The following is an 18,801-nucleotide window of genomic DNA, read 5'->3' as shown; positions in this document are numbered from 1 at the left end:
AGGAATAGATGTTTTAAGAAAAAGTTAGGAGAACAATCTGAGTAGATATGGACACATTCTTGAGTACCTTAGGTTCTGAGGCTGTCGCTGGATTTTTCTAATATTCAAATCACTAGCTCCCTTCACATTTACCTGGGCCTTTTTTAAAGAATATTAACCACTTTTCATTTGACTCTGGATTCCTCTTAATTTCTATTTCACTTTCCTAGTTCTTTCTGCATCCTAGAGTTCCCTAAACCACAAACTGGTATTCTTAAAATTTGTTTCACATTAAGTAAATTGTTCTCTCATCTGCCAAACCCATTTAAAATAGACTAAATTGCCTCAGAAACCAGACTGCACCTGTGTACAAGGGACCAGACTTTGCTGAAGGGCTCCTGGATTTTATTTTTGCTGGCAGTGTCAGGCTGGCCAGGGTGGTAAGTGGCCAACAGTTGAGATCTTAGGTGATCTAATCCCTGGTAGATGCTAGGGATAATCGACAGATTCTGCACAGAAACTAGCGCTTGCCTGAGAGAGGCTCTGCCAGCCATCAGGTGCTTTACCTAGTAGCTCTGAACTCACAGACCACAGCTTCTGGGCGAGGAACAGTCCTAGTCACTCTACACGTGGTTCGAAGGCTTGTGTGATCAAAGAGTTCAGGTAACCTACATGCTGTGTGGAAACACTTCCCAAAACATTGCATAACCTGAAATATAGAGGGAATGATTTTCCAGTCAATACTGACTTCATCAGCACTTTTAAAAAATCAAGTAATGGTATATCTTATAAAATGGGAAAACTAACAAGTGAAACGTGAGTTGTTATAAAACCAGGATTTAGTAATGTTGAATTTCAATAATGGGCATACAGGGTACTTTAGATGTGATAGAATAGGGTCATGATAGAATCTGATACAGAATGGAAAAAACTTCTCAGAAACACTGGGCCCTAAGTTGTCTTAGGGTGAACCACGTGAATTTAATGTAGAAAAATGACAATTTCATTTGGTTCAAACATAGATTTGAAACCTTTGTCTTGTCCTTATCAAGTTCAGTTCACAGTATTCCAGTTAAAATTGCACCGTCAGTATATTCCAAAAACTAAAAATGAAAATAAATTTGAGTTGAAGTATTCTTTTATAGTCTTAGTACTTTAGGGAATAAACTCTTCCCAGGTATAATATCTCAACACTACCCTATTGCCCCTACTAGGAGCTAGTTTTCATGCCCTATAGTACTTATGAGAATCTTTAAGTTTTCCATTTATCAAAATGGCTGTAATTGTCTCTAGAATTAACACTGAAAGAGCAATGTTTAGTGATTCTAACTTGTCTTCAAACCACAGTCGTGTCCAAGCAGTGTTCCTACCCCCACTTTTTTTTAACCTTTGACCACTCAAGATGTGACAGCATTTCTGCTTAGTAACTGGCATATTATTACATGGTACAAACTATCTTAGTGATTTGTCATAGTTTTTCTCTCCTTCTGCACTAATTCAGATTATTTCTCCTAATCAACAACTTACCAAGAACGAAGTTAAAAGATCTGAGCTTAGGTAGTGAATTAAGGTGGATGAAGACACAACAGTACTATCAGGAGTGATGGAATATTGCGTGAGTGCAGTGACTGGGGTCTTAGAGAAACCTGATGGTGATCTGGTACATCACATGGCTTGTTTAACATTACCCTCTTTATAACAACCGCAGTTCTACTTCCTCTTATTCCATTTTCTCTCCTGTTCAATGGCTTGAAATCCTCAAGTAACTCATGTTCTGATTCAACAGTATTTCTGTAACTCCTTTCTGTGTTTTACCTTTTATGTTCCAATGTGCTTTTTTCCCCTGTTGGTACAATCACACACAATTCCAAAGTGCCATCTAACGCACTATGCCACTGAGCACCACGGCCAGTGATTTTAAGTGTACTAAATTATCTTCTGGTTGAAAAGAACATAAGCTGAAGAAATAAATGCCTCTTAACTAAAGGCAACGGTCAAAGAAACTTTTGAATGGGTAGTCGGAAAATGCTTTCAGGCCTGCCTGTCAGAGCGGACTGAGAACGTTTGCGCTAAGCAGAGCCGTGATGTTAACGTGAGCAGTGAGAAGGTGCACAACAGCCACGTATTTTAATTAAAATAGAGTTTGTTAGCTTTTCTTTTAATAGAAACATGAGGAAGGAAAACCACACAAGTTGTAGCATTCTTTTCAAAATAAAACTGCAATCAATACTTGAACCTCCAAGCTCCATAAACAATATTTTTTGAGGTGGTACACTGTAATATTTTATATCCATTATTTATCATTGATGTCTCTGTCCTTTAAAAATGATGGAACCTGTGGCACTCAATATAATGTGAAGCCTTGCTATAAAGAGAGAAAGTATTTCTAGCCCAGAAATGCTTTGTTTACAGGCAAAATTCCTAGGATTATGTTTGAGAAGGTAGGAAAAAGATTTTACATAGTTGAGAACACTTTTTTTTTTTAATGTTTCAAGTTTAGGTGACATCATTACCAATTTCCTAAAAGACTGATTACTGGACCTCCCTGTCTTTTAATGGGCTTCCTGGTGGCTAAGTGGTACCCTGTGTTTTAAAAAGCCTGAGGTAAGGGTTCCTAAGATTTATCTTTCCTCAAGTAACAACTTGAAGTGACACACCTACAGCCAGGTTAACAGGCAGAACAGAAAAGCTGTTTCATGTCTCTTATTTTTCTGTCACTACTACTAGGGTCCAGTTCCTTTCAGTTTATTACCGAGAACTAATGCTATTGTTCCTAATTCCTTTACCAAACCTATAAAAAAGAAACTTCGGTGCTCAAGCAGATCAACAGCCCAGCCAGGCAAAGGACTATTTTAAAAAGAGGAGGCCAGGTCTATAAAGATACAAGATATCCTCCTGAAGTCTTTGTGCAATTGGAAGCTTTGATACTTGTAGAAATATAAATGCTACAAACTTACAAAACATCACCTGAGAGTTTACTTGAATTTCTTCTAAACTCATTTAGTTTTGTAAATTTTAAACATTAAGCTCTTAATTTTAATCTTTTGTTTCAGCCTATTGTTTGCCATCTTCAAGAGGGACTGAAACAACAAATTCAAATTAAAAGCTTAACATCTAAGATTTACAAAACCAAATGAGTTTAGAAGAAATTCAAGTAAACTTTCAAGTCACATTTTGCGTCTGTAGCATTTATACTTCTGCGGCAGTGTCCTGGAGTGTCCAAGCACACTGTATTAAAGCTTAAAATTGCACCAAGACTTTTGGGACACCTTCTGTTTCACTATCTGCTTATTCCTGGACTAACAGGTTGGCTGCAATTATGAAAATATCCTTTAATACAAGTATTTAACAAAGAGGAAAACCATCAGAAAATGAGAAGCACCATTAGAGTTAACAAGAAACGCAGCACGGACCCAACAGGAGTAGGTGACAACATACCTTCTCTGCTTATGATCCCAAACATGCTAATATGCTAATAAGTAGTGCTTGCAAAAAAACTGAATGACAAGTGTTATTCAGCAGCTTTTGGGTTTAAACTGATTGCCTAAAATGACTAGCAGCTTCAATGAAATAGGGAGGAAGAATCCTTCAAAACCTAACAATGCTACAGCAGTCTGTTCCTAAGTGGCTTTATGAGTTGTCAGGAGTCCCGTGTTTGAACGGCAATACTGCATTGATTCTAAAGGAATATGCAGCAATATGGGCGAGAAAAATAGGAAAAAGTAAAAGTTGTACAGTTAGTGTCTTTAAAGTCTAAAAATTTAAACTATTAAAAAATCCTCACATAGTTCACAGTTATCGGCCTACACAGTAAGCAAATATCTGTGGGTGGGTTGGGAGCTTTTAGCTTTGGAGTGGTTTTTGTAACTCTGTTTACATTAAAAAGGACAGAAGAGTGTGTTGCCTTGACAAGGTCCAGTTTTTCCTATGACCATAACCTTTGCTGTCTGCTAGTCTCTTGAATTCAGTGTCTTTCTTCTAGGTGAAAATACTAACTTTGCTGGTTTCTGAGCAGGAGAGATGGTATTTCTCCAGTCCTTGTTACGAGGGGTTCATGATGTTACAACCCCTCACCTCTCTCTGTTCATGAGAGGATGGCATTGGAGCCCTGAACACCAAAGAAATTATCAGCGCTGAAAGACCTTCTCACAGCAACTCTGCCCAAGTCTTTGTATTTGTCTTCACACAGTCTGGAGATGGCCTAAGAAAGTCAATCAGATAGAATGTAAATATAACTGGGGGAAAAAAGTTCCAACCTTAAAGAAAGCAGCATTGATAAGCCACACATCTGCATTCATTTAGGCTGACAGTTGCTGCTACTTTGGATAGCTCATATCTACACTGCTGATTCCCTAAGATAATATTCTTCAAGGGCTATGATGAGATTGCTGGGGCAGGGAGGAACATATTTAAAAACCGGGTTCCCAAAATAGGCCCCGTCTAACAGCAATATGATGTTACCTACATACTAGATCCTTAAGTATAATGAACACACCTAAGCAAAACCAGTGTTTACCCAGCTATTCCACTTCTATTCAGTCTTCATTATTTACTACACACTAAGAACATTTTAATGAGGTAGGTGTGTGTTGAAGGCAAGAAAGGTCTAGTGATGAAGCACTACAAGGTGCTATTTCACATGCATGTAAATTATTGTAGAAAAATGTCTTATTTCTAAAGTACCAAGGTACCAAAAAAGTGTCAACTTTATATGTATTCATTTCAGTTGTAAATTTTGCTGTATACCCACCAGATATCACAAACTACTTCAAATTACTCTTCAAATCACTACTACAAATTCCTTCATCCCATGTATGTTACCACTTCCATTAAAAACCCACCTACTTTCTACATCCAGTTTCTGAACCCACATTATAATTTCCAAGTATAGGTCTCACAGGTTAGCCCCTGATGCTTCTGGTCTAATAAACTCATGGGGCTGAACTGTAATACACACAAACACACACTACAAGCTCAGGCAGTTAAGAGTGGTAAGTAATTATCAATGTACATATGATTAGGGACACAATTATAAGAATTATTCCTGTATGGTTATATGTAAGTGTGGAGGTTCAAATGGAAAACCATTAAGAACAATTAAATCTGATTTAAAATATTCTGAATCATGGTTACATAAGAGATATCTGGAATTTTTTTTAAAAAAATAATGTGATATCTCTGTCTAACCCATAAAAGACACAGGGAATAAGATGCCAGTGGGTTAATAAGCTCTGCAAACTGTCAGTCACTGCGGAGAGTAAGTCAGCCACAGATGCTGGCTTTGGTGGCTGACAGAAAACCCAGTCAGTGAATCCCCAGTCTTACCTCTAGGCTCTGTGCTCTTTCTTTGCTAAGAGGACCAATTAGCAAACTCAGGTTGTCGTCATCTGCTAAGGAGCAAAGGTCAAAGTAGTATTTGGCATAAAGACTGGCGGAAACATTAATATTAAACTGAAGGAGCTCCAGAAAGTGCCTTTCCATCTCATTCCTGGGGGAGGAGAAGACAAAACCAACATAGGACAATTTTAGTCAACTGGGCTATCTTCAGAAACCCCATTCTGTGCCACAACAGCTCTAAATACAGCTTGGAAACAAACAACGGCTCCCCAGCTGGATTAATACACTCATGTTCAAACAAGGGACAGCTCTTGGTGGTTCTTCCTGCGTCCTGGCACTTGGAGTCTGGGACAAGGGGGGGAGGTTACGGCCCTCTTATGCACCCATGCTGCTGACTCGGGGGCTCATTCTTCAGAGTTCCATCAGTGCAGCTGTGCATTCATGCTCCACGCTCACTCACACGGCCCCGCTACAGTCATCAGATGACAGGAATGATGTGTGCTGTTTACTAGCTCTGGAGAACTTGCAGACATTTTCACCGATAACAGGAAGGGGCTTATTGAAGTAGAGACACGCCAACAAAAGCAGTAGGCACATCACCACGGCAACAAATGGGGCCATGGAGAGCCACTGCTATTATCTCTGAGGGGAGAAGACTCTTGAGGCAGCAAGGATTCATCTCAGATAAATAAATAAATAAGCTACACTCGATGCGAAAGGGAATCCCCTCCCCCCGCTTCAGTGCAGGGGACTGTGGCAAAGGGCAGAATGCAAGTTTCTGTTCCTCTTAATCCCAGTAGGACCAGAAGGTGTTCCTGGGACAGGATGGGATACACTTTTTAAGCTATGGGAGGCAGTAGGATTAAGGGGAGACATCTTGGCTAGACTAAATGCACCTGAGCAATGACCCCGATGGAGCAGTTCCCTCTGTGCTCCGTCCACTGGCCCTGACTAGGACAGAAGGTGCATAGGCACGCAGGGGGCGAATTCAGTGAAGTGGGAAAGTAGGGTCCTGGGAGCAGGTCTTTCCTGTGGGACCATGCACAGTCATTAGCTTGTCTAATGTTTAAGTAAATAAAATCAGAGTAAGTCTTACCACTTTCACAGCAATCACTTTAAAGAGTTAATTATATAAAAATGATAAATACCCAGACAAATGAAAGTGACTTATTTTTCAAAATATTTGTTTCCTGGTTTTAAAGTGTTAATATTTTATCCACTGGTAAGTCATCAAATGTTTGACGTTCTCCTGCGTGGACAGCAGAGTGTGAGCAGAAATGAGGTTTCTCATTTGTTGAACTTTAAACCTAACTGAACCTACCTCCAAAATTAATTTCCTGTTCATATGGCCATAAGTCTATAGAAATGTAAATCAGATAATGTTTTGATAATCAGCTAATCAGGACTTAATTTACTACGGGAATAAATGCACTTCACTATCCCTTTTATATTCTCTTCCACTAATACATTGTAATTGTGTGGAAATACAGTACTTCATAGGATTAACATGTCTATTAACAGAGCTTTACTTAACTGAAGAAAAAGGCATTAGGACTACAGAATACGCCTCTGCGTTTTTTTTTTTTTAAATGACTAGATGACTGAAGAGCATGCCATTTATAGGCGCAGCAAATTTTCTGAACAGCAGCTGCTCAATATATTCAAACAAGATACATGGATGTTAGAAAACTTTTAAGGAAAAGCTGATAGATGCCAATTTTTCAATTTAGACTCAAAATGAGACCATTACAAATAGCAGCCAACAGCAGGGGGATGAGACAATGTGACTTGAACACTTGGCTGTAATGCTTTCCAGTTTCCAAAGATCATAAACAAAAGCAACCTATGACGAACATAGCTCCTGGTGATTCTGTTGTACACAGAAAAGGGCTGTTTACAATTAGCTTCTTCCTGTAGCTAGACACTGCCATCAGTGCTATTGGGCTCACATCTATGAACACCCACACACTTCCCTGCATGTTCTCTGATGCTGTAACTGGACCCAGAGCCCCCGTCACCTTAGCTGCAGGTTCTGAGAAAATTTCAGCTGCCATCATGGCAGACCTCGTGTTTATGATTACACATTTTCCTTCCTTCCAGGAACCAGTTTAAAGATGGATGACAGTGGTGCTCAATGTCACCTTAGTTTCTACAAATTCCAAAAGTACTTCTACTTATCTCGAATTATCTGCTGTAACACTAAGGTGGCTACCAGCAATATCACCATGACACTTTCTATCATCAAAGTGGACGTTTTCACCAAAAGCCACTTGGACAGCTACCAACAATCACTGGTCCCTTCTCTTAGTCACAAGCTTCTTTGCTTCAGTTGTAAATATGCACTCTGGTAAATCTGAATTAAGAGTCAGGGGCAAAGGGAACAAAAACAAACTCTTGCCACTGCCTGCCATGACCTTGATCATCCTCTGCTGTTCACTGTAATAAAGAGGTGCCCCTTTATGTTTTCCTAAATGCCACCCACAAGGACATTTTTCCTGTCAAGTGAGCACTTCTAGAGTCTGCTGCAAATACCTCTCTGGTTCCTGCTGCCTCCCACCCTCGGGGCCCTTCCCTGCAGCCAGACAGCAAGCCTGATGTTTCACACCCATGGGAGCATGCCATCTGTGAGGAACCCGCCAAGTTAACTCGAGGCCCCACCAAGTACCGCTGTGGTTGCCGAGTGCCCCGGGTGAGGCCCCACTGACACTTCCTGGGCTACCTGAGACAAAGGAGTTTCCTAACTCAGCAGACCTACTTCTAAACATGGGGAACACTCCTGACAGTGGAGGAGACAGAACACAGAGATCTGAAACCTTCCTATTTGGTCATCTGTACATCATGGTTTCCGTAACAACAGAACCTTAGAGACAACCTCAGATTACAAAAGAAAAGACCTGCAAAAACAAACATACAATGTGTGACTCAAGTTGAAGTTATAACCTCAGTAGTCTGGAGGTGCTAAGACCTCAGCAGTGACCACTTAACTTCCAAGGCCAGACATGTGTCTCTTAAAAACAGACTGGACCTGGTAGACAGCTTTAAGAAAGACGTGAAGTTATTTACTGCATCATGTTGTTCTGGTAGTGAGCTTGTAAAATGGCAAAAACCACCAGAAAAGTAATTTCAATTTATCAAGCAGACTATTACAACAGTAACACACCAAGATTTAACTAATTAATGATGGGAAATACAAATGGTTATACTACAGCTAGACAGAAAGAAGTCTAATTTTATATTTATACCTAATTCAGCTCTGCGCAATGTAACCTTTCTTAAAATGTAACATTTCTTAAGCTGTAAACTTTATGGGAGCAAATAAGGTATTGGAAAATGGTTAGACAGTTCACCGTAACCTTACAAACTCACATGTCCTCAACTGTAATGTCCTTTAGGATCTGGCAGTAGTCCACATTCCAAACAGTCTGATCGTCCCAAACCTTGGAGGCAAGAAGAATGGCTCCCAAAACAATTCTTTTCCAGTTAGTGGGGCAAATGTCGATCTCAGCATAAGTTAAAAGCCTTTCTAAGTAAACCTGCAAAAGTAGAGGACTGACCTTTGATTTTAGTTCAGTTTAAGGGCTGTGATAGAATTGTTAGGAATGATAGGTTTCATCTGTTTTTAACATGTCTTTTATTCTTTGGTTCTACAGAGACTTTTGCTCGGCCAGCCGAGGCCAAAGGCCAGGTCACAGTTGTAAGGCAAATATTTCTGTCAGTCTGGTATTTCTACTCTGCCCATGTGAATTTCCAACCCAATTTTGGTCGCAGGAATGAAAGGACATCTCAGCATTCTAAAGACAGGCATTGTGTCATTACCTTCCCACTTGTAAAAGGCAGCACGTATACCCCAGCATTGATTCAACCGTTCAGTAAATGCTTGAGTGCCTACCGTGTGCAATGTACCTACCATACTGGTGGTGGGTACGTGGCAATTTTACATAAAGCTTGAGTATGTAAAACTCTGCTAAGACTGAGCAGTTCTTTATCTTCTCTTCAGAGGGTGAACCTGAAGATGATAACTGGTGGTCAAGAGAGCGTCCCGGGGCTGCTGCGAGGCACAGCAGGACAGGGAGCACAGAGCAGCTGTGCTTTCCATCTAGGGCCTTTAGGGAAGATTCACGCACAAAGAGAGCTCTTTGTTCATACCCCGATTTTTCACATCTCCACTATTTCACAACTCATTGGTCTTACATATTCTGCAACTTAGTCAATTTGTTTGGTTCTAAGGTGGTTAAGAGCTGCCGGTGTCTCAATCCCTGGGGCTCCTCTAAATCTGCCAGGTAGTTTGTGGGATGACTTCATGGCTTCTTTTATATGTGTCAAATGGCTATTCTATAAAGAACCAGACCAAGTTAACAGCTGAGTAAAGATTAAAGACATAAGTTGTGATGGTGTTAACTCTGCAGAAGAAAATATATGCCATTGGACAAAAAGAAAAATGTCCCATTATCAGACTGACAGCTCCGATCTGCCAAAGCTCTCCAAACTCAACTGTGTTTCAAACACGGTTACTGAGATTATACACCCTTAGTGAACTTCTGCCCCCACTCCCCAGAGAACTCCGCACGTGCCAGTCCTCTCTAAGAACGAGTCTCCCGCAGGGTCCGCCCCTCTGCTGTACTATGGCACTGACAGAGGCAGTTCAACCTCAGGGGCAGTCCCTCAGCTTCCTCTCAGCGTCACTAAAGGCAAACCTGGTCTCATTTACACCACTTGCCCTCCTGTCTCAGTGGAAGTTACACCTCTTTCTTTTCCCTGAAGCTAACTCTTCTATGAATGAAGTCAGTCCCACCTCTCATGTCTGCAGAACACTGTTCCCACAATTCATCTCTTCTTGAACAACCCCCCTTCTCTGTCAGAGATTTTCTCCAATGTTCTCTTACATGTTCTCAGCCCCTCCGTCACCACCCCTTAGAACACTTCCTTCAGGAAATGTTCTGACACTGGCTCCTCATGACCCATCCTCTCCTTAGCCCATTTAGCCTGCCCCTGGCTGCCACTGCCCCGCTGAAACTACTGAGGCATGCTCACTGCGCCTTCATGACAAACAGCCAGCACTCTTCATCACAGCGCCCCACTCCCCAGGCCTGCCCTCAGAGCTGAGAGACACTGCCACACGCCTGGCTGCCGGGACCAAAGACCTCCACTTGAGTTCTCTCACTACCATCTGTTGGGAATTCTTATCTCCACTTTCACTGGTCACCTGCCGGCTCTGCTCTTCTGTCCGTCACTTCTGGCTTCTATCACTGCCATTGCCTCCTAACTTCTCTGCTTCCACTGACCGCCAACCACAGTCTGTTCTCCCCAGAGCAGCCAGGAGAGCCTCTCAGATTCAGTGCACTTCACGGGCCTGCTCAACGTCTGCCAGGGCTCTCCCATCAAACAGGTCACTTCTGTGGCCTGCTAGTCACGAGGCCCTGTGTGAGATGCCATCGTCCTTCTGTGCCCTCATCGCCTGTGCCTTCCCTCATTCCCTCTCTGATCACAGCGGCACCCTGCTGACCCCTCAGCACAGAACCCGCTCCTGTCTGCGCCTCATGCTCTGCCCCCTGCCTGTGCTATCAGGCCCCTCATCTTCCTCAGTCCAGCCAGGTCCTGGTTCAGATCTCACCTCTGTAAAGAGGCTCTTCCTGGGCTTTCTAGTGTGCATGCGTTAAGTCGCTCAGTCGTGTCTGACTCTGTGACCCCATGGACCCGTCTGGCTCCTCTGTCCATGGGGAATTCTCCAGGCAACAATACTGCAGTGGGTTGCCACTCCCTTCTCCAGGGGATCTTCCCAAACCAGGGATGGAACCCAGGTCTCCTGCACTGCAGGCAGACTGCTTCCTGTCTCAGCCACCAGGGAAGCCCCTCGAATCTCTCCATCCCTTTACCTTGCTTTCTCTTTCTAGCTTTCACTATTACTTCAAACAGTCATCTTTTAAAAAATACTCATTTTAAAAAGTCTTACACTCTGTGGTACACCCGATACTTACACACACTGTAAATGAACCATACTCCATAAAAACTAGAGAAAAACAAAACCCTTATGTCTGCTATACTTCCCTCAGAAAGGCAAGAACTCTCCTCTATGCCCAGCACTTAGAACCGTGACACGGGCAGGCATTTGGTGCCTATGTATGCCCTAAGGAGCTCCTTGGCAGCACTCAGCACGTGCACCACGCTCTCCTTCTTCAAGCTCTCCTGGCACCTTCTAATTCTCTCCTGGGTTTCCTACCACTCCGAGTGGCCACTCCTCTGGGGATGTGTCCTGTAAGTGCTGACAGGCCCCACAGATCTATCTTCTCCTCAACTTTTATTTAACGTACTCTCTCTGCATTTGAACAGCTACACGTAATTCCCTGCCTCTTGCTCAGCTTCGGGCTCCAATCCCATACAGTCAAATGACTGCTAGACACTGTCACTCTGCTGTCTCACGGGTCCATCGGGCTTAACTTGTCTACAAAGAAATGCCCCTCTTCCAACCCACATACCCTCTCCTGCCTGCATTTCCCAGCTCTCCACGTGCCAGCGCCACTCCTGCCTCTCTCAAGCACATGCTAACTGAGCCCTGTACCTGGCTCGCAGCTCCAAGAAAAGGCCTGCGTCTGACCCGGGGCCTACTGAGGGGAAGCCTCCTCTCCTACACTCTGCCTGCAGGGGCGCAGGCAGCGGTGACGCAGGCCCTCCCTTCAGACCATGCAGCTGACCTTCCCCTATAGGTTTGCTATAGGGAGGAGTTAGGCAATCCCAACTACCTCTCAGCTGAATATGATGTATTAGTCAAATGATAAAATCTCACCATGGGAATTCAGTATGGATGACAGAAAGGTCCTCACATAGCTGGAGCTCGGCAGGCTAACCTGAGTAAAGCCTTTCCAAGCACTGCTGACACCCCAGTCCTGGGTACCTTCACACGCCGGCACCAGGGGACAGTAGAGATGGTTAACATTGTCGTCCAAGGTCAGGGAGGTGAAGGCAGTCGGTCTCAATCAAGACACACATCACAACTGCCTAGGCAACACAGCCTGAGACTCAGAAACACACTGAATCTACACCTGCCGTGGGCCAGGAAGTTCAGTGATCGCCTCCATCCTACCACCCAACACACTTTGCCGGTGTGTACCTGTGTGCCCTGTGTGTGCATGCATCCTGAGGTGTCGAAGGAGAAACCAGAAGTCTCTCCTGCTGCCTTTAACATCAACTGTTTTGTGATGAGAAAAGCAATGGCAACATTTTAAATCATGATGATTACTAAAGCTCAAATCTGCATGTTTTAATTCTTTTTGATACATTTCTCTTTAATAAAGTTCTGATGATCATTTCAGGAACCTACTTTCATTTGAAAAACAGGCCCATACCTTCTGTACAAGAAAAAAATTTCTAGAGATGCTTCTATTAAGAGAAAAATATATTACCAAAGTCACTATTGCACATTCAGCAGTCAGCTGGGCGGCACTGAAAAGAGTATGAACAAATCTGTAAATGAATTTGTGTTAAGGATCATGCTGAAAGTACTCCTCCGGAACCCTTTCTCGCTGAAAGAAGAAAAAACACAATGTTAAGTATCCACTGAAGAAAAATACTTAAAAGTACCCTCAAGATAGCAATCTTCACACGTGGGCCCACGTGCTACTTAAAATAATTTTGACTAGGTGACATATCTTGTAGTCTTTTAAATATAAACAATTGGATCCTAAAGTACCATAGTGATTCAATACTCACTACCATTCATTAAAGAAAAATGCAAGCACAACCTCAGAAAATGTATTTCCACCTTCTTCCCCAAAGAATTCTAACCAAATGCAAACTCTTTTAGGCTCAAAGTCTTGCTGATCATTGTACATCATCAGACTTTTCTGTAGTCAACTATGAAAACACCTTTCCAGAGTCCTGTAACCAGAGGCTCTAAGAGTGTGCTCTCTTACACAGCGGTCACCAGCCACATGTGTCTACTGAGCACCTCAAGAAGTGAGTTTTTAAACCCTGTCATTTTAATTAGTTTAAAATTTATACAGTTTTTAAATTTTCTCCTTAGAGGTCTTACATATGTGTTAGGAAATGTTTCTATTGTGTGATGCTATGGAAAATCATCCTTTAAAAACCTACATTTTCTGTTACTTGGGTATGTTTACTTACCTGCTCGTTCGTCATACAAAGCGTAACTTGGTTCTTATCAGTCACACCCCTGACACAACATGCTTTTGGTAAAATCACTTGACATAATATGGGGTGGGGGAAGAAGACTTAAAGGAAGACAATCTTGGCTTTGAGCTGGAGGCAATAATTTTCTTCTAGTAATTAATTTCAAAGCAAATCAGCATGAAATAAACACAACTGTAATAAGAGAAAAATACACCTTCAATAAAAGTGACACTTACTGTGAGTGGATGTGATCTCTCATCAAAAATGTCCAAGGACCTATTGGCATCTCTATAAAATAAGAATGTGTATTTTAAAAATTAATTCAGGAGTTACTAGCTTAGTAAAATATCTGCTAAAAGTAGAGAGAGGAGTAGAGGAAGCCTAACCTTAATAAAGCAAACAGTTTTACATATTCTCCTGGATTCTGCCCTTAGAAAGGTTTTCTGACCTATTTTATACTCAGCACACCAAGTTGCATGAAATCTCTTCTACAACCAGCCAGAGCTGCCTTTACCCACACAGACCCCTTCTAACAGGCAATGTTCGTAGACCAATACATTTCCACTTCACTAACCTCACAATGGAATATACAAGAACATTTTATAAAGTGGTAATAGTGGGCAATAAAGTCTTCTAACTTCAATGAATGTAAATATGAGATTCATGATTTTTTCTTGTCTCCACCCCCTTTTGTTCTTCATATTATATTCTTATTGTTTATTTCTTCTTGTCTCTTTTAAATAGTTTGAGTTAAAAATTTTAATTGTCTTTTAAGAGAGACCAGGCTTTTTCTTTTAAATTCCACCACACTACTACACTGTGCCCATTTAAACAGCAGTTCTGCAAATGTGGTCTATAGGCCTCTGGGAATCTCCCCCGGCCCCTCTTCAGAAATCCTGCAAGTCCAAGAGGTCAAAACTTTTTTGATAAGAATACCAAGACATCACCTGCCTCTACACTGTTTGACACTTAACTGTGATTGTATAAAAGCAAAAGTGGGTAAAATTGCTCATTTCTGAGTGTGAATCAAGGCAGTGGTATGAAACTAAATTCGAAGTCATTCACTTATTCCTGGCCAAATCAATGTAAAAAATCTGCTTCACTTAAGAACATCCATGATGAAAGAGTAAAAATCAAGTGTTCTTAAACCTTTACTCTTCTTCTTCATATTCTGAGTAAGCGGACAGTATGCATTAAGCGCTTGTATGGACTGAAACATGGCTGTGCTAAGGAAGAGCACTTGTAACTCACTGGTAACCAAGTCACTTTTTTCCCCCTAGAACATCATATTTAAACCACTTTTTTCATGAAACACCAATTGACAGCCATTTTTTCAAAAATGAACAAAGTGAGCCTGTCACTTCAAAGAAAACTCTAAACTATTTGTTGCCAATGATAAAATTCAAACCATCAAGTTAAAAATATTAGGATTTTTGGAAAATTTGTACCTTCCAGTGTGTTATTTATGGTGAGCTTGATTTATCAATACTTAAAGACTTTCCCGATAAGACTGGTAGTGATACTAACAAGAGTGAGTTTTTGACACTGTCTGAAGACATGTGAACCAACACTTTGCAAATGACAATGTATAATATGATAAAATCATGCACAGATAAAAAGATCCACTCAGTATGCATGACAGATCAATGGGCATTAATTTAACATAGTATCTACCTCAAGTTCACTGATAATGACTTGGAACTCCATCTTAACTAATTTAATAAACTGGCACACGTGGATTTTGCGGACAGTATCAAAGAATATGTCCAATTATCTCAAGGCTTTAAAAATTCACCTTTTCCCAACTATATGTCTGCATGTAGCTGGATCTTCATATTGCTTCTTCAAAGCAAATGACTGAAGACAATGTTGACAAGAGAATCAACTGTCTCCTATTAATGAGATACTATCCTCTCCACTATTTTGTTGTGGAAAATGGTTATTTTTCATTAAAAAAATGACTTATGTTCAACACTGGGGTCCCCAGTCAGATGGTGATCTCATCCCTCAGGAGACAGTTTTCCTGTCCTAATGTGGAGAGAAGCAGAACACCTTACTTGCACCTACAGAGCAGAGGCCGGGGTGCTGCTAAATACTCTGCGACACACAGGGTGGCACCCCACACCAAAGCCTCAGCCAGCTCAGAACTTCAGCAGTGCTAAGGAAAGCCTGTTTTAACATACAGTGGATTTAATTTGTTTAATTTTAAATTTCAATTTCTAATACAGTAAATATCCATGTAAACCACATAAAACTTAAAGAATTAAGAGTCCCAAAATGAAAATAAATGATTCACTTCAATACTGTAACGAAAGCACTCTAACAGTAAAAGCTTACTCTAATACTGTCCATTGTTATTAACACTAAACTTGATACTGTGTAAATTAATTAGCTGGAATAACAAGACAGGTTTTAAAAGAGCTCACCTGTTCTTTATGTGGTAATATATTTCTAAGATCTCACTGTGGAGGAAAAAATAATATTGTAATAATTGGATTTTGTCACATTAGGCCTGAAGACATTTTAAAGGGTTGGCAGAGAGGTAAGACCATCCAGATGCCCGGTGGCCCCCACATCCCCTAATTCAGAGCAGTACCCATAGGTGGTATCCCCCATGTTTTAGGTTCTTTGGCTTTTAGCAAAATTAGGAGACCCAAAATATAGATGTGCTCTTAGAAGACATGTTTGGGTTGATTATTATAATATATAAATTATTATATATTTCCCCGGTCATTTGTCCTTCTATGCACAGAATCTTTCATCCCGTACAAGTTACATCATCTATCCACATGGTTAAATTTAAGCCATACAGATTTTGTGTGTGTGGCTTTTTGTTAGGCACTGCATTTCAGTTGATTCCGTTCGGTATTCCCCCTAACACATCTATTTTCCATTATTTCTCTAAAAGTACCGGTATTCCCCCAACACATCTATTTTCCATTATTTCTCTAAAAGTAAGTAATACAAGTGCTCCATATCAAATAAAATGGATTTAAAATCACTTTCACACATAAGTATTAGAAAATTTAATAGCAAAATTTTATAGTCACAAAATTGGTGATAGGCCTAGTTATCCTGAAATAAGCACTGCTAATAAGGCAGCACAATACAGCACAGTACACTATTAATGACAGGTATTTCCACATTATTTTAAATAAACTATTAACTAACCAACAGGTACAAGTCCTCAGATAGTTTTTACATTACTATAGCCCTAAGTTATTCACAGATGCTGTGTATTAGGCAATTAAGGGGTTCTCTGCTTAAGTTATTTGCTTCCCTTTGTTCTCAGTATCTAAAATGAAACTCAAAATAACAGAGAGAAGGCAAATCTGAATTTTGTAACTCCTCTATAGAATCTTAGCATTTGCAGAAAGGCCTGTAACACTGTTAGCATCAAAGATGGATACTTCTACAGTGCTTCCAAGTTTCTTCAAATTGATTTTAAAGTCACAGAATTAAAAGTTACCTGATAAAAAGGGCAACTGAACCTAATATGATACTTAACCCATTTTACAAATAAGAGAATCAAGGCTTAAAACTGACTTACTCAAGGTCCCACCAATTATCAGAAGTAGTTCTCTTTCTCCTACCCTCAAAGCAGAGAGTGGTTCCCAAGGTCAGCTGCACACTGGATTACCCGGGACGCTTTAAACACTGCCTGGCTTCTGCTTCAAAATGTTCTGATTTAACTGCATTAGGGACGACCTGGGCAACAGGATTGTGTTTAAAGCTCCCCAGGTGACTGCAACGTGCAGCCAAGTCTAGGAATGAATGAGGCAGGGTTAAGATCAGAATCTCTCAGGATGCTTTTGTCTATGAAATCATGCCTCACACATCATTCCTCAGCTTGTCAAAAGGGGTGTGTGTGTGAGAGAGAGAGACACAGGGACAGAGAGGCAGATAGACCCACAGACTGTGTCTTCAGGGCAGGGAGGAAAGGTGGAATTCATGTATGTGTTCAGAGACATACATCTTGAAAAAGCTGCATAAGTGATTCTAATAAGGCTCACCTACCCCAAATGAAAACTAATCCCATCGTATTTTTCAAAATCATTCCTAAAAGCCAATTTGCCCTATTAATTTTCTCAGTAAACCTTTATTTCATCAATAATGAATGCGAATGGTCATTTTTAAAACTTAATGAGAAAAAAATTTACTGTATTTCCAAACACTAAGACTAGGTTGAGAATAAAAAGCATGAAACCTACTTGTCTGAGCAAGGTTAATCTTTAAAACTACTTCTGAATTATATACTGGAACATCAGGCTCTTTTGAATTCAAAAGAAGCTTGAGTCTAGCCACAGTGAGAGTAGTTTTTAACCCACAGATTTAGAGTCTTGGCTGAATAAAAACAGTCAGTGATTACGAGAGAAGTGCCAAAGCTCAGGACTTTAGAGAGCAGTGGGGCTCAGCTTTTGTTGAAATACGATTTGACCGAAACTAATATTATAAGAAAGTTACATTATTATGATTGTGAACTGGTTGTTTTTAATTAAAGTTAGATCATTTAAATAAGCTAAAAAATAAAAAGCCTTGCACATTAAAAATTAAATTAAATTTATAAGCTAATTATATTTTTAAGACAGGAAAGTAAAATTAATGATAAGGATACTAATATTTTCAAGTAGCATTTCCCAAACCGTTCTGGAAAGTCAACATTCATATGCTAAGAAGACATTAGTTAATGTTCCATGGACAACCCCAAGGGAGGTAGGAAGGTCTGCATCCTGTTTGGTTTTTAATTCTCTCTCTTAAATAAACTTGAACATTCCCATGATTAGGGCGTTTTGAACTGTGCATCTCCAATTGTGGACTATGAGGGGCTTCCAAAAGTTGAGGAATAGTTTTCATCATCGTAACACTGTTCGTGTCTTCTTAAATATAAGCCTGGCCACAGCCTTGTTTCTGAAACTTCATCTCTTTTTTTCTTCTCTGCTTTGATTGATACAGTGTGTTAGAGATACACATATATAAACAAAAATTAAACAAAAACAAAAACAAAAACTAAATGTGTCTATTAAGTTAAAATCTCAGTTGAACAAATTTCATCTATGGAGAAATTAAGCTTGAGAGTATGCCCCTTAAAACGCTTTTGATATATTTTCCCCCTCTTTGGGGGAGAGGAAGGAGAAGTAAAATTTCCTACAGAAATATTGCAGGAAAAAAATGCACGGTGGGATGAATCTGACCAAGTCCAGTTAAATTTAACTGCAGATTCACTACGGTGCCAGTAGGGGACAAGCTGCTCCTTCTTCTAATGGTAGCTTCCAAACTAGTATACATAGTTGTAGGACTCTCCCAACTCATAAAGAAATAATTTTTTTCTAGAAACATACAATACACAGGTACCTCTGTTTC

The 18,801-nt window shown here is 40.6% G+C and overlaps 1 pseudogene; it reads right to left on the bottom strand.

Moving 5' to 3' along the window:
• Window positions 1-2,746: 2,746 nt before the first annotated feature.
• LOC122687404 overlaps window positions 2,747-18,801 on the bottom strand; it is a 34,941-nt pseudogene continuing 18,886 nt past the window's right edge.

Source organism: Cervus elaphus, chromosome 31 (assembly GCF_910594005.1).
Source record: "Cervus elaphus chromosome 31, mCerEla1.1, whole genome shotgun sequence".
In the NCBI taxonomy this organism is placed as follows: domain Eukaryota; kingdom Metazoa; phylum Chordata; class Mammalia; order Artiodactyla; family Cervidae; genus Cervus; species Cervus elaphus.
Note: the sequence above shows the minus strand (reverse complement) of the source record. Positions and strands in the feature narration are given on the sequence as shown.